Below are 17621 nucleotides of genomic sequence, written 5' to 3' on the forward strand. Positions count from 1 at the left end.
GGGGATCAAATATCTTGATTAGACAATTCATTTCGTCATGACCAAATACTCACAACTGTGGGGATACAGATGGATAGTTTTAGGAGACGGAAAACCAGAGGACATTTCAGATGGGAATACCCATAGTAATTTGAGGAATGCAAGTCAGAAATCCATTACAGAACCCAATCCAATCTGTGAAGTACCAGTACCCAGAGGGCAGTTATCAAAATGGACACAGAGCACAGGGAAAAGCAGCTGAACTACATCAGGTCAAGAAGTACTTCCTTTTCCCTGCGGGTGGCCAAGAAGGAGTGGTTTAGAATCAGATAAAAAGATCAGAGTTGGAGTTCAAGAAAAAGCGAATGCCTTGGCAAATAATTACATTTACCTTCGTCTTCTCCCTTCCCGCTTATCTCTGGGGAACCTGGTTTCTCTGCATTTCCAGCAGGATTCCTCTCCATGTGAGTACAGGATTCCTGCTGTTTCTACTTCTGGGACTTTACTTCCTAAATATCTTTTCTCTTTTGCCATCTTTTTCCTCATTTTCCTTTTTATCTCCTTCCTCTTGATTATAACTAAGTCAATTCTATCCATAACAACAATTCCCTAAGTCTTTCTGCTAATTTTAAAGAGAATCTAGTTGTTTCTTTTTTCAATCTTGCATACTTTTTTCATTCTCTGTAAATATTCACACACGTTTAACTCAAAGTTATTATTTTTTTGTAAGTCTTGGTTTGCATAAACACTAAAATGAAGTAATCTTTAGATTAATTATGCTTTGCCATATACTTATCTCTGGTTTCCGTGAAGGAAAATGCCATTATTTTTAGTTCCTGATCTTAAAATAACTCATTTTGAAATGCTGTAAAACCTTAATGAATATCTAAATTCATATAAATTATTTAAGCTATAATTTCCTATACTAAACAGTCATTAAATTAACACACATCCTTAGATCTCTTTCCAGCTGTACAAAATTAGCTTACTTGAGTACTTTAGTTTATGATTTTAGGGAATGCAGAAAGTATTGCTTTTCTAAGTTGTATTCTAAGGTTAAAAACAGCAATTTGACTTTAAAATGCCATTTAGAATGTTTCCTCTAGTTAGTATTCATGTAACAGAAACTCCGTTTTTTCCCCAAGAATTCTTAAATTTCAAAACATTACCTGATCTTCTCATTTACAGATGAGGAAACTGAAATGTAGAAAATTTGGATGATGTACTCAGGGTTTCAAAAAGAAGTCTGTATTTTGAGATACTCTCCAAGTTCTTTCTTTCTTCTTTCCTTTAAGAAAGCAAGTGTGACAGAACTCCTTTGTCTGGGTAGTAATTATGACTAAGAAAAAAAATCAAGCAATTGCAGTGATGGCATTTTAATATGAAAATATTACTTTAAATTTTAATTTTTAAATGGTGCAATGTCCAAGAATGTATCAATTCCACTATATGCCTGTCAGGTTGTCCCTGATTTTATTCTCCACTACACTCTTTTTCTGAGTATTTCAATCTCCAGGAGACATAACAACATAGGAGAATCATCTTCATCTCTTCCACTAAATGCGGTTTCTTTTGTCATATATTCCCTTTCTAGCCTCTAGATTTAGGCTTTTCTTTCTGTTTCTATCTCACATCTCTTACAGATTCTTTCCACAAACTTCACTCCGCTAGTTATTAATGTTTCCTCCTTGACAATTCCGTATTTCTCTCCTCTTGAAAGGGAAACCCTGCTGCCATCATGACTTTTTCTTTAGATTTCCTTCAGATCTCTCTTTTCGCCAGCTACCCAGTTCCCAGTTTGGAGGGAAACTGCTGCTGGCAATATTTCTTTCCTTTACTCTCTTGCTCTTTTTTGTTTTACTCAAAATACTCAGAATGTTTTCTGCATAATAATGATAGTAGGTATATTGTATTTATAAAGTACCCTTCATCTGGTAATCTCAATGGAATTTATGTGCATAAATTCATTAATAGTCTTCATTTTCCCATGATGTAGCGGATCGGTTTGTTTTTCCCCTGTGTGAGTGAAAGGGAAGTGAATAGAGAAGACAGAATTTGGGACTGCTGTTATCTAGAAGCTGGGGACGATGTGGAATAGGACAGGTCTTGGGGGAACAATATACCTATATTAAAAATTTATTTGACTTCACTAATATTAATATTAATATCAAGTGGAGTAAAATTACCAGAATTAATTTTGTTTCAAGAAATTCTACTTTGGGTTTCCCTTCCCTTACTTGCACTTCTAGATTCATACAAGGTGTCTGGGGGCTAGTAGATCACTGCCTGTGATCTGCTTGCTTGTTTGTACGCAGTCCATGTCTGCTTTGTTAGTAACTTGGCAGTGTTGAATAGTTGTGACAAAGACTGTATGATCTCCAAAGCCTAAAATATTTCCCATTGGTTCTTTACAGAAAATATTTGCTGACCCTGATCTATCAGGGTGGCTCAGTCTGGCTTGCAAGGTAGAGGAAGGGGTCTTTTTGCTACTTCTTAAAGTGGGTTCAAGTTTGTCTTTTCGGTTTATTCCATTACCCTAACCATTTGCATTTCAGTCTTTTGTCTCAGGTTGCCTTTTGATTATGCCTGATAACAAAGTGATTCTTGGGAGTTACCTTAGCCAGGCTTCCTAAAAGCAGAACGTGAGGTGGTGATTCTTGTGTAAACGGTTTCTTGCAGGAGAAGGGGAGTAGGGGAAGCAACATAGGCCTTCAGCAAGCTAAGCAAGATTTCAGGTGGAAACTAGCTTCATCCTGTTCCCAGAAGGAGCCTGTGGAACCAGAATTGGAGCACGGAGTTGGCCCCACCGTGAAGCAGGAGGTTGGCTGTCCTTCCAGTCAGTTCTTTATTATGGACTGCCCCAGGCGTGGATGGAATCTCCCCAGGAAGGCAGTTCTTGGGAATCGGGGGCAGCTCTGAGCCCTCGGCAACCTCAAAGCAGCTGGAGAATGGGCACTCAAGACTGGTAAAGATTAAAATATATGCATCATTAAGTTATTGGGATGTGACAAACCACTTGCTGGCCCGACACTGCAGACATCTGTGGCATTTCACATTTCTTTAGGTTGACCATTTGATGGGGGCTCAGTAGATGATCCTTTAGGTCTTAGGAGGTCCCAGCTGTTCTCACTCGTCTGGGGCCTCAGCTTGGATGGCTAGGATAGTTGGGGTGACTTTGGCCTCTCTTCACAGAATTTCTTATTATCTACCACATTGACCGCAAATCTAGTTTGCTGCCTGTTTTTGTAAATAAAGCTTTATTGCAGCTATGCTCATTTGTTTCTGTATCATCCATGTCTCCCTTCTTACTAAAATGGCAGAGTTGAGTGGTTTTGACAGACACTGTATGATCCCCGAAGTCTAAAATATTTACCATTTGACTCTCAACAGGAAAAAGTTTGCTGACCCTGATTTATCAAGCTAGCATAGGATGGCTTGTGTAGTGGAGGAAAGAGGTCTGAGTTTAAGAGTGGAAGCTGATGGCCTCTTGAGACCTGGGTTTGGGACATGCACAAAGAAATTCTGACAAATACTATTAGTCAAAGGAAATCACAAGGCCAGTCCATACTCAAGGAATTGAGGGAATAGATTCCACCTCTTGATGGAAGGAACTGGAAAAAAAAATTGTGACCATAGTTTTGCTATCTCCAATAGTGAGGCCCCAGTAGTGTCCACTATAGAGGTCAGCCCTATCCCTATTTTTGCAGATGAGGAGACTGAGACCCAGGCGGACAGTGTATGTCAAATAACACACAATTTGTTAGGAGAAAAACCTTAAACCAGAATCTAGATCTTCTGGTTAATGAATCTAGATCTTCTGGTTAATAATCTACTACCATTTGAGCTCTGCCATGGTGCTTTTACTAGATAGTTACTACTGGAAGGAACTTTCATTGGCTATTAAATGGAAATCCTCAGGACTTTTAACATGTTTGGTATGAATTCTATTATATACCAAGGAAAGTTATAGTCAAATTTTAACTATCCACTCAAATTCTGACTTTTCCATTTTAAAGCAATCATAATAGAAAAATACCAAGTTGAAAGCTTACTTCTTATATGTTATATTTAGTGCTATGACAAAAAAAAAAGAGCACGGTCTGATGAAAGACTCCTTAGTAGACAAACTAAAAACATAAAAATGAAAAATTAAACACTGAAGGACTTTATTGTCAGACCAACTACTTACTATCAACCTTACTAGGAAATGTCATTCAGACAAATATATGAAAATTAAAGTATGTCATATCCTGCATAATTCCTGAACATTATCTTTAAAACATTTTATGACTGAAACTGCTACTCTAGGACATGGAGCATGGCATTTATAGAATCACAATAATTCATAGGTTAGTTGAGCATTTACTATACTACCCAGTTAGTGTTTACAGTTAGTAAGTGCTATTATTATGTCCATTTTATAGATGATGAAATTGGGATACAGAGAGTCACACACACACAGGCAGGATATGAGTCTGGGCAGCTGAAATCCATTACCTGTACCTTTAAGTATTGAGTAAAAGTTCTGTTCCAACAACACTGCTTATCAGTTCTGTGATTCTGGTTAGTCCCATAAATTCCCTGAGTCACAGTTCCATTACTGAATGATGGCAATAATGGAACCTGCTTCTAGGAGCTGTTGGGACAAGTCAGGGGGATAAAGTATGTTAATGCCCTAGGCTTGAGTACATTGGGGATACAAAGGTTAAGTAAGGCATGTTCCTACTCTTCTCTAAGAGCTTACAATTGACCTCAATTAGAGGTAAATACAATTGGGGATCATGAAACTGACACTTCTCTATAGTTCAGTAACAAGGGAATAGAAATTTTGACTATTGTACTAATTCCTGGCAATCGGCATAAAGCTCTAACCCTTCCTCTCCTCTCTTTAGATTTTTCTCACTAGCTCAGGACCTCATACATGAACCTACCTGCCAACATCCTGGATCTGTACACAGATAGTCTTTGTCTCATATTATTTTCAAAGTCAACAGCTTCATTGATATTGTTCAGGACAACTTATCTCTGCAGTTTTCTACTCCAATTTCCTGGAAAATTCTACTTCATTTTCTTTTTTAAAAAATATTTATTAGAGGGGCACCCGGGTGGCTCAGTGGGTTAAGCCTCTGCCTTCGGCTCAGATCATGATCTCAGGGTTCTGGGATGGAGCCCCGCATCGCATCTGGCTCTCTGCTCAGCATCTGGCTCTCTGCTCAGCCGGGAGCCTGCTTCCTCCTCTCTCTCTGCCTGCCTGTCTGCCTACTTGTGATCTCTGTCTGTCAAATAAATAAATAAAATCTTTAAAAAAAATTTATTAGATAGCTAAGATAAACAAAACATTATGGTAGGCCATGGGAACCAAAAAGACATCAAAATGCAGTCTGAGGCCTCAAAGAGCTTTACAATAAAAATTAATGGTTTCCAACTTACTTATATTATAGACCCCAACCAGAGAAATACGAGTTGCATTATCTGTAGATTGAATAACACATTTTGCAAATTAAATGTATAATTTTTTAAAAATGTAGTGAGATAATGCTTATGACTAACAAAATGAAAAATAAAAGTTCATGAAGGTATACTTGTTTGTCCTGAGGTTTGTCACTCAGTATCATTAAGGACAGTCCATTACAGGTCCTGAATATTCCTGCGTACTGCTGAGTGTGTCAAACTGCGACTTATCCATCACCTAGTGCTGAGCTATTTCTGCAGCTAATTATACAGGTGACTAGTAGGTCAGGAGAATCACACTCTGACTTCCTTGTAATTTCATGCTCCCTGAATGAAGGAGGACTAGCTGTTTGCTACTTGCTACAATGTTTGTTGCTCCCTCAGAAATATTGCTGGACCTTGTCCCTAGGATTCTCACTTGTGAAGCAAACCCAATGCGTGGGTAACATCTATCTGTGCCTGCAGTGTTGCCTTGGTGAGACTAGAGACAAGGGCTAAGAAAACACATATGCGGTGCTCATGTTTTTTCTTGTGCTACCAGGATTAAAACACCTTTTGTCTTTGGTCTAGGAGTCTCTTGACTTCCAACATAATCCAGAAGCACTCACAGGCTACCTTATTAGCTTGTAAGTAAGTGAAAATCTTAGATCCTTCACCAGTTCTGACAGAATTAGAGATCCTCAACATTTTTAGTTGTTTAAACGTTAAAATGATTTCTAGTACTCAACAGGCTAAGAATTATTGGTCATCAGTCTCAGATAAATCAAGACTTAGATGAGCTAAAAAAGGGAGAGGCACTGGAGAAGAGAATGACCCTGAACAAAGATGTCGTGGGCATTAGGAAGACAAAGGTATGGAATAAAAGAAATGTGACAAGAGTATATGATGAATACAAAAAATGTTGAGAATGCTGAAAAAGTTAGCTGGGGCCTACCTTGGAATGTCAAGCAGTGGGGAACCACTGGAGGTTTTCTAACAAGAAAATGACATGATTAGCTTTTCTCTAGGGAAATTAATTTTTCAGTAGGGAGAGAATAGAAGAGACTAAATATGGGAGACTAATTAGTAAGGTTTGAAAATAGTTTAGGTGCAAATTCTAAATTACTAGTGCAAAAAGAATAATAAGCGGTAGACGGATTTAGACATTCTGTGGAGAAAGATGGGTTGGGTTCCTAATTGGTAAATTTTATAAAGGGGTTGAGGAAGAAAGTGTAAAACAAGACTAAGTCTAGGAGTAGGCTTAGTCTTAGCTTTGAGCCTGGGAGTAGGAGACAGTGATAGCACTGAAAAAATACAGAGTACTACAAAGGGGATTGGGAGGTGGGAGAAGATATTGGGTTCACTTTTATCTAGGTGTGATCTGAAGTAGCCTATGCAACTAGCCTGCCTTCTTTGCTCCCTCTCTCTTTTATTCTCTCCTTTCCTTTTTTTTTCCCTTCCTCCTTTTCATTTATCTATATCCATCTGTTGTCAAACATTTGATTTTTGCCAGTCTTTTCCTGGGAACAGACATAAATAAGTCACAATCTAAATAAAGAGGTGGATTTAAAATCTCAATATAATGTAATGAATTACATAATTGAGATTAAAAATGCTCTAAGGGCAGAAAAGGAATAGCTAACTAAGGGAATTGGGGAAACCATTTCAGTTGAAGAGATATTTGAGTTGGGTATGAAATACTGAGTAGGAGCTTATGAGGATAAAGAGGGCTGTGGGAAAATAGAGCATTCCAGGGAGAGGGAACAGGAAATAATATGTGCAAAGTACAACAAGGTAGAAAAAATATCCAAGAGGTTGGCTTGAAATGGCTTGAAATGTCCTTCTCTAAGATTTTCCTAGTTCCAACTTGAACATAATGATAACAGCTTAAATATATTATATGCTCACTATGTATCAGGCTCCTTTTTTAAAAAAAGCATTTTATAGGTGTTAATCCTGCTAATACTCAAAAGTGATACAGGGTTTAAGATGAGCAAACTAAGGCTAACAAATTAACCAGTCATGGAGCTTATGAAACATGGTGTCAGGATTTGAACACCCTCAGAACCAGGACACCATTCACCTCATAATCTATATGGGGCTGTGCACAGTGGTCTCAAACCATCCAAGCCTTGTTCCAGAATTGCTTAGTCATTATGTTATATATCATCACCTTATAAACTGAAGAAAGCCACCATGAATCATTGAAATATATAGAACTAAAGGGATGAGTATGTAGATTTTTGGGGGTGTACATCAGATTATCAAAGGGATATGTAACAACAACAACAAGAATTAAGATTAGGGACTGTTACTCAAATGGTCAACTTTAATTATTGGATGGATATTTCTGTTTTTCAGGGATGCAAAATCAGGGCAACAAGCGGAAATTTTCCCAAAACATGGACATTTATTGCTCTCTTAAAACTTTAATGTTCGGGGGGGAGGGGGTTTGGGAGAAGGGGGTGGGATTATGGACATTGGGGAGGGTATGTGCTTTGGTGAGTGCTGTGAAGTGTGTAAACCTGGTGATTCACAGACCTGTACCCCTGGGGATAGAGTATTATGCCTCCATCAGAAAGGATGAATACCCAACTTTTGTAGCAACATGGACGGGACTGGAAGAGATTATGCTGAGTGAAATAAGTCAAGCAGAGAGAGTCAATTATCATATGGTTTCACTTATTTGTGGAGCATAACAAATAGCATGGAGGACATGGGGACTTAGAGTGGAGAAGGGAGTTGGGGGAAATTGGAAGGGGAGGTGAACCATGAGAGACTATGGACTCTGAAAAACAATCTGAGGGTTTTGAAGGGACGGGGGGTGGGAGGTTGGGGTACCAGGTGGTGGGTATTATAGAGGGCACGGATTGCATGGAGCACGGGGTGTGGTGCAAAAATAATGAATACTGTTATGCTGGAAAAAAAAAATTAATAAAAAAAAAACAAAAAAAAAAACTTTAATGTTCGTTTCAGTTTGCGATAGATGACCTATACTTTTCAAGTGACCTATATTTTGGTTTTTGTCTTTCATGAAATCTAGAGAGAGAATGGGTCTTCACAGTCCCTAATGCCAATAAAATTCACTAACCTGAACAGGTAGAAAATCAGCAGAAGTGGGTTCCCCCTCCCTTAAGTCTTTCTGATATTTCCACATTATTTTTGAAGTTGCTTTGAGGAATACAATGTGTGTATATATATATATATATACACACACACATATACACACACACACACATAATATGAGTGTGTGTGTGTATACATATATATGTGTATATAAGTATATATATATATGTATTTTGAGTATCTATTTTCAATATTTCAACCACAAAGTGAGGAGAGCCTGAGATGCTAAAAACATTAGCTTGCAAGTCTTTTGTTGGTTTCTTTTTTGGTTTTTGGGTTTTTTGCACTCTTCACATTAAGCCTATGATAAAAGGCCCACTGGAGGGCTGTGCTCAGTGCCTAAAATGAATGCTTTAAATTTAATGATACAATCAAAATAATTTTTCCCTAGTAACTACTATTGTGCTCATTTGAGTGGATTCCAGTGCAGTTGTTTTTCCTTTTGCATTATGCTTTGTGTATAAATATAAGTGAGATGCTTTAGTTCATGTATAACAAGTATCCAGCTAATAATTTACTTTGCCTGTTATTTATCTCTGTCAGGATGAATGTCTGCTTCTCTCCTATTCTTGGTTCATAGGCATTATTCTAATAATGTTAGTTCTGCATTTTAAGAATTCCACATGGAGTTGCTAAAAATTGCTTAGAAGTACTTCATACCAGAAGGTTAAATCTCAAAGAATTTTGGTCTTGCATCTAGCAAGCTAAATTGCTCCTAGCAACATTATATTAATTAATGTCAGGTCAGACTATTTCCTTTCCTTTGTGCTCAATTCCAAGTACCCCAGTAAGTGATTTTGGCCGACCAAACCACAAACTGATGTGACCAGTAGAGGTTGACTGTACTCAAACCACTTGCTATTCTGAAAATAGCTACTTGGTTACAGATTGGACAATATTTTATTACTTTTTAGAATCACTTTTAACAGCAAATTACCTCTTTGTTAGGAAAGAAAAAACCAGTTGGAATTGCACAGATACCATATTTTCTTATTTTTCCTAGATACTTGTGTAAATGTTGTAAGGTGGAACTGGTCTGCATCCAGAGAACATTCTAGCCCTGGAAGATTTTCTGTCTTTTGTAAACAATGACCATACTTTTCTTAGTAACCTTAGTAGAGTTTAAGGCAAAGGCAAAGGCAAAGGGAGAATGCTAGGTGATAAACCATGGCAAGCTCACAGCCCACCTATGTATCCTTTCTTCTAGCCTAAAAATTCTGCCCAGTGTGCTGCTTAAACTGTCCTTCCATATGCCCATGGGCTCTTGGTGGAGCCATGTTTCAAGCCACTCAGTGGGGGATGGTCCATATGAAATTGATCAACCAGGGTGCCTGCCTGGCTCAGTCGGTTATGATCCAAGGTCATGATCCAAACTGTTAGAACTGAGTCCCACATTGGCTCCCTGCTCAGCAGGAAACCTGCTTCTCTCTTTCCCTCTACTATTCCCCTACTTGTGCTCTCTCTATCTCAAATAAATAAAGAAAACCTTAAAAAATAAAAAATAAATGATCAACCAGTCTTATTAACAGAATATCATTAACAAAGATTTTGATGATAAAAATGCAATAATACTTAGACTATTTGAAATTTGGGTAAAGAAATGAACACATAAAAGGTAGAGGTGCTTTTAAGGATGGGTCAAATTTCTTTAAACTACAAATATAGAAATTACAATGAATAATTTTTCCTTTTTATCTCGAACATTCTAACTAACATTTGTTCATCCTGGATCACCCAATACTTACATCCAGAAATAATTTTCAATCAAGTATTGGGAAATCATCTCAGGGAGTTAAAAATGGCAAAAAAACAAAAACAAAAACAACTCCAAAAAACAAAAAAAACCCCCACACTTACATTAATATATATCTGTGGATGTGCAAACAGGCTGTGCCTCTCTTTATGCATTCAGCACCTTGTTTTTACCCTTCATACTTTTGGTTTTCCTTAACTTCTGCATTTTCTTTTGGTATATGTCTAAAGAAATGTTTTATCCAAGGGAAGAAATGTTTTACTGATATGCTTCTCAAGAAAAAGTGGGGAAAAACCTGAAAAACTAAAAAGATTTAAATTGAAACCAGAACAGATACTGAATATATCAACATGGTTTTACTGTTGCTACTTTGCCGTGTTTTGTCTTATCCGCTGTGGGAAGCTATAATGAAATCAGTTTTATAATGAGTCTGAACACCAAAGGTGCCTTAAGCTGGACTGTGATTATAAAGAGACGGAACCCTCCTTGCTTTCTAGAATGTATCTCAAAATGATTGATAAAGTTAATGGGTCCTAGTTGATAATACAATTTGTGCTGACATTTCTGTTAGTAATTTTGGAGGACAGCACTAGGATATATTCAGTCTAAACTAAATTTGGATTTCTCCATCGGGCATTAGATGGCAGTATTAATCAAGGCATTCAGAGTTGACTTATGTTGCAGCTACTTCTAAAGGTACACATAATTCTCCTAAGAACGTTTCATGAAATAGTTATTTATTCTGCATTTTTTCTTCAGCAAAGGGAATGCATAAAATGTAGTGCAGGTCTGGTTTTGTAATCTCTCTCGCCTCTTGTATTTACTTCTGTTTGCAGGAAGCTGCTAGAAGACAAGTGACTTTATTTCCAGTTAGTTTATTTCTAATGTTAAGTATCCAAAATGCTTCTCTTGGGAATTTGAAATAATTTTTCTCTTCTTGCGGATAAAACTGCATAAATGTCAATGATTAAAATTTCAGAATTATTGAATGGCCAATAGTAAGTTTGATTTGTAACCATCGTGTATAATCTCACTTAAAAGATACTATCTGAAAGGGAATAGGGTGCTGTCTCTGATCAGAATCCTTGCTCAGCTACTTAACTAGCTGTCTCCATGGGTACCTATTAACACTTCCGTGCCTTAAATTCTAGAACACTAGTTTCTATCTCATAGTCTTGTTGAGGATTAAGTGGATGCTTATATGTACAATACTGAGAGTAATACGTGGTGTATAGAAAGAACTATGCGTTTGCTGGTGAGGGACTTGGGAGATGCTTCTGTGTCTGTAATCATAACTCCCCTGGGGTATGTTTCTATAAAACTGGTCCCCCCCCATCTCGAATATTTTACAGTACACAAAATTTCAGGAATGAAATTCGTAAAAAGCGAGCTTTCTCTGCTGCTGTTGCCAGGCAGGTTGATGTTCAATTGAGCCAAACAAGAGTCATCGTGGTTTATATGCAACACAATGGGGAATTCTTTTCAGCAATGACCACACTAGAGTCGATTCTCCTCCTGGAAATGTCATGGAATCAGGTTCCCCCATCCCTGCGGCAGAACAGAGCAGGGGACACAGATCTGGCAGTGCAGGGAGGTGTCAGGCACGCAGCCCTCCGAGAGGAACAGGCAGCTGCTGGATGCATATAGCGAGAGAGAAACCATTTTCAGAGACATGAGTAATCCTTGGCAGGCACTCCGAGGGGGCACTTTGGAGGAGAGTTTGAAGATCATTTACCAGGGTAGACAAAGACGTGGATATTGAAATGTGAACTTTTGAGATATTGCAGATAACATCTGTGAGTTCTCTTTCCTGGGGCTGGGAGGCATGTACTCCCCCACCCCCCGCGCCCCCCCCACCTCCATGAAGGGCAGAGTAAGAACATTGTGAGAGGCTCTGAGGACGGTAAGCAGAGCCTAGAGATCAGAAGAGAAGAACTGTAGATCGGATGCTTAGCATCATATATAGCTAATGGTCCACCGATTCTCAGTGAGGAAGAAGAGTATTTTCCACGATATGCATGACAAAAAAAAAATAGCTAACATTTTTAAAAGCTAGGACGTGCCAAGCACTTTGTCCACATCTAATCCACAAGGATAGTAAAGTATTCCTTCCTATTACTGTTCCTTGGGTGAAAACTGAAGCTAAGAAATGTTAAATAACTTGCCTCAGGTAATATAGTGTCAGTGCGAAAGTTAACTGATCAGTAAAACGGAAAACAAGTCTTTTACCACATCAGTTCGATTATTCTTCATTAAGTCTTTTATTATTTCATAAAGTTCTAAGTTAAAGAAGCCTTCTAGGTAATTTTTAAAATACCTTTGGACTGATACAGATACAGCTGGAGTGAAAGGATTTTACCAAATGATCTCAGTAAGGGTACTGGATTCCATGATAGGCAAACAGAGTAAGTAGCCTTCTTGTTGAATATCGCCTTACCAGCGCATACTGTCAGTCTGAGTGTATGTCTGTGTATACACACACACACACACGCACAAACAGATGCACAGATGTATATGTATACAATTTGTATTTATGTGTTTGTATGTAAATATCTACATTCATGGATATGGGTCTTGCCTTCTAATTAATGCTTGCTATGTCATCTAATCACAATTAAATATAGGATAATTTTCATCATTCCAAGGCTGGGATTTCAGGACCCCTAGTTATGACTTAGTATTTTATAGCTTTTAATTTTCTAAGATAAACCGTTCACTTCAATGTTTAAATTTGACCTTTTCTGCCCTCCTTACTCTCATCCTTTTACATTACCAAATGGAACAACATCCAATTCTAATGTTAGTAATCTATTAATGCATATCAGGTTTTTCACTCAAACATTCCCAAATTAACCTTTCTTTCTTTCTTTCTTTTTTTTTTATAAATTTAAGAGTACTTTTTTTTTTTTATTTTTTTAAAGATTTTATTTGGGTGCCTGGGTGGCTTAGTGGGTTAAGCCGCTATGTTCGGCTCGGGTCATGATCTCAGGGTTCTGGGATCGAGTCCCACATCGGGCTCTCTGCTCAGCAGGGAGCCTGCTTCCTCCTCTCTCTCTCTCTGCCTGCCTGTCTGCCTACTTGTGATCTCTGTCTGTCAAATTAAATAAATAAAATCTTAAAAAAAAAAGATTTTATTTATTTATCAGAGAGAGAGAGGGGGAGAGAGCGAGCACAGGCAGACTGGCAGGCAGAGGCAGAGGGAGAAGCAAGCTCCCTGCCGAGCAAGGAGCCCAATGTGGGACTCGATCCCAGGATGCTGGGGTCATGACGAAAGCAGCTGCTTAACCTATTGAGCCACCCAGGCGTCCCCCAAATTAACCTTTCTAATAGAGAGTTAAGCACCTCATTTAGGAGAGATTTTTAAACTTTAAGTAGTCTGGATGAAAGTATCATTTTAAGTCTCCCTGACATCCCTTTTCCTCTTATATTTCATAAAATTTATCATTAGCATAAAATGAAGCTGCCAGTGATATCTGACACACGCACTTGTATCTGACACCAAAGGAAAAAAAAAAAGAGTGTGACTCATCTGCCACAGTGGTAGATATAATGTCTGAAACCATTGTTTACAAGGTCCATTAGTGTTTACGGCTCTGCCACTTTCCTTCATGGTCTGCAAAGCATTTTAGTTCGGACTGACTTATTCTTTCATAGCAACCAATCTTCTACGGTGTGGATATCTCTTTGACTGAGAAAACTCCGAAGGGAGTTCTGGTGTCTTCTGTGTGAAGGCCACGTAATACATTTGTATCGCTCAGCGGCAGAGCCCAGTAGATGGTGATTTGTTCGTGGGACAAGGGGAGCTGTGCCTTCTGAATTCCAAAGTCAAAATGGTATCAGAGATAAAAATGTCTGCTCTTTTCTAAATAGTTCAAAAGCTTGTTTTATTTTTTTTCTATCACGTAATTCTAGTTCTCTTCAACAGTTCTTGGTATCATTGATACTTCAGGCCCTCTAAACATGCAAACACTTCATGCATGAATATATACTGGAAAATGTGATTTGGATGGAGACAAAATTGGGGCTAAAAATATCTATAAATTTTATCTGTAAGATGTATAAGATGCCTATTTAAATAGTTATTACACAAGATGTCCAGCAAGGCCAGGACTAGAATGAGTTAAGGAAGGTACCTGCAGATATAAGGCCCATTTGGAGATCCTGAGTGAATGCCTCCTTAAATTTCATGTCCAAGGCATCTCTTTTAACTTGTCCTAGTTCCATCCCTAGTGTCAAGAAATGGGAAGGGTCTGAGATTTTTTTTCCACTTGCAAGCTAACAAGTTAGCCTGCTGGAGTTTCGAGGATGTTGGTAGGAGACACAAGATTCCTGGGTCAAAGACTAAGGACTTCATCATTACTTATGGTGTATCAAGAAGCCTGTTTTACATTCCTTGTTAGCCCCTCTTGCTCCTCAAGTCTGCTCAGTGATGCAAGCAGCCCAAGTGGATGCTGTCTACCAAGTGGTTTTGCAACACAGCTCAAGAATCCCAAGCTTAAAGAATCCAGATCCTTTATGGTGGTCTATAAGCAAAGCTACCTGACCTTTGTCCCAGAGTAAGACTTTATTTCTATCATACTGGACATTCAAAAACAACAATAAATAGCAAAAAAAACAACAAAAAAACCAACCAACCAAAAACCAACCCTCCTCTCCTAAGGGGATATACCATCGCTCTTTCAAGGTTGTCTTCTATACAAAGATATCATGGATAAAAGCTGAGTGACTTCCCTCACAAAATATGCATATAATTTGTCTATTTCTATGTTCATATGTGAATATCTATATTCATGTATGGATCTTGAGATACAGAGAATTGGCCCAGGGACATATTCTGTTCTGTGGTTTTTTTTTTTTTCTTTTTCTTATGTACGGCTTTCCTTCTGCCATGTCTTTTTAAAATTTACCTCTTGCTTGGGAAAATGGGGTGCCATACATGCTTCAAGGCAACATGGTTTTCACAGACAAAAGTATTTAATCAAAGTTTGAGGCAAAAATTTTAAATGGTATTTGCATACCTCTGATAAAATTGTGGTCTTCTCTGTCTTTATTGGTGAATTCTGCTGTTTAGCAATGTTCAAAATATGGTATTTTCAGCATCTATGTGCACCTCAACTTCCTAGTCACCCTCAACCTACACTTTCATAATACATTCCATTTTCATGAAGGGATACTGTCATTCAGTAGATTTTAAAAATTTACTTCTGCTGAAGATACAAATTATTGTTGTGTTTTTAAAACTACATGCATAAATGAGAATTTTTATGATAGCTGCCTCCAACTGGATTTACCCAGGTCCTCTACACTTGACAATGCTGAATTTCTAGATTTAAAATACCAAGGTGTAACTGTAGTAGACTATGCTGGTGTTGCTACACCTGTTTTTAATTTAATGGCAAGTAAGATGTCCGGATGGCAGGAAGTGACCTTGAAACATGAGCATTAATTCCAATAGGATTAAGCTTGAGGAAACAAACATTTGCTTGTGAATCAATGGCATTTTTTCCTCTCTTTTTCAAAAAAAGGCTACCCACTCTCAAAGTGACTGCTTTTCCCCCAAATTTCAATATGGTTTTTTGGCCAAAAAAAATTAGCTTATTAAGAGGTACAAACTTCGGTTATAAATAAATCACAGGGAGTACAGCACAGGGAATATAGTCAACAATATTGTAATAACGTTGTATGGTGACAGATGGTAACTCCACTTACCATGCTGAGCATTTTGTAATGTATGTAAATGTCAAATAATATAGCGATTTTGCTATGATTCACTATGTTATACATCTGAATCTAATATAGTATTGTGCGTCAACTATAGTTCCATTAAAAGTAAATAAATTAATTTAAAAATACAGAATACAATGCTGAAATGCAATAATTTTATATTAATTCTGGATTAAAAAAATCCAGTATTTCAGAACAGATTGAATGCTAAATGGAGAACAACTCGTGAACATATCTGTTATTTAGGATTTTTTCTTTTAATAGAATTCATTTTAGCCTCACCACAGCCAAGTAGTATTAGTAATGGCTGTCCGCCAGGACCTAGAAATAGCATCATTCAATAGAAATGGGCGCTGTAATGCTTATCTTTAAAACTGAAATCTAAGCATATACATTTATTTTGCTAACGTAATGAAGAATGGTGAACAGGGATGTGACCCTTATTAGGTTAAAAAAAAAAAAAAGAACAAAACACTGACAACAGAAACCAACAATAAATCTCTCCAATGAAATATTTATTTTGAATGGTTAATGATACACCCATTTTATGCAAGGATGTACCATTATATAAAAGACAATATATAATATACACAATATATTATTAAATATAATAAAATACAATATACTGTATATTATATATAATAGCATATTGTATATATTATAATAAAATACATATATATTTAATGTTCGCTATTTTGGAAGCCTTGGAGCCTTCATTTTATTTAGACTACTCCCTTTAAAACAGTTGGTACAGTCTCTCCAAACACTTAACCTAGCACGTATGTAGCCAGTTGTCGCTATAACTTGGAACACCACAAGTAGGAATTAGATAAACAAGCATTTATTAAGTAGATACACATTTAAGTATCTTTTGTGTGCCTACCACAGTGCTCAGGTGATAAAAACAAAGATAAATACTGCCTCTATTTTCTGTTCTCAAAGAGCTTAGGGAAAGCAAACATACACACAGACACCCTTGTGTAGACCCAGGGAAGCTGGGGGCGGGGGGCTGAATCTGGAATGAGCTCACTTAATATTCCACTTGGAAGGCTGCTGTAGCTCACATATGCCATGTAGAAGACCTAGCCTACATATCTCTTTGCTTGACGCCAATGATAACACACATCTACAAAAAAGGGAGGAAATCCTACTTTGACCTTCTGGCACATCTCTTAAGCAAAGGCTGGTCTTTCACATGAATAAAAATAAGATGCATTTCCTTCATTCTACTCTTGATAGCTTCCTGTTCTGTCTCTTCCCTGTAATCTCCAATACCTCACTCTTCCACAAAATTTGCCAGGGCCCTCACGCTGCCAGTGCCCAGTGGGCTTACAGAGTTCCTCATCATGTGACTCTCCAATCTAGAATGGGGTGTTTTTCTGTAAGGGGCACTATATTAAATATTTCTGGCTTGGTGGGCCATCTAGGTCTGTTGCATAGCCTTCTCTGTTTCTTTGCTTTATGGCCCTTTTAAAATATTTAAATCATTCTTAGCTTCCAGGGCAGTAGAGACGAGTCATCCCCTAATGGTTCACAGCCTTTGGCATGCATCCAAATAATCTGGAGTGTTTGCTGAAACACAGACAGCCTTGCCTCATCCCCAGAGTTT

The 17621-nt window shown here is 37.7% G+C and overlaps 1 long non-coding RNA gene across 1 annotated transcript in view; it reads left to right on the forward strand.

Annotated features, from left to right (window-relative positions):
* Positions 1-243: 243 nt before the first annotated feature.
* Positions 244-17621, forward strand: part of LOC116574388 — a 43976-nt gene continuing 26598 nt past the window's right edge. The window contains exon 1 of the long non-coding RNA XR_004279258.1: positions 244-443. This is a non-coding gene — a long non-coding RNA (uncharacterized LOC116574388). The remainder of the gene's footprint in view (positions 444-17621) is intronic.

This window comes from Mustela erminea, chromosome 15 (genome assembly GCF_009829155.1).
Source record: "Mustela erminea isolate mMusErm1 chromosome 15, mMusErm1.Pri, whole genome shotgun sequence".
Classification (NCBI taxonomy): domain Eukaryota; kingdom Metazoa; phylum Chordata; class Mammalia; order Carnivora; family Mustelidae; genus Mustela; species Mustela erminea.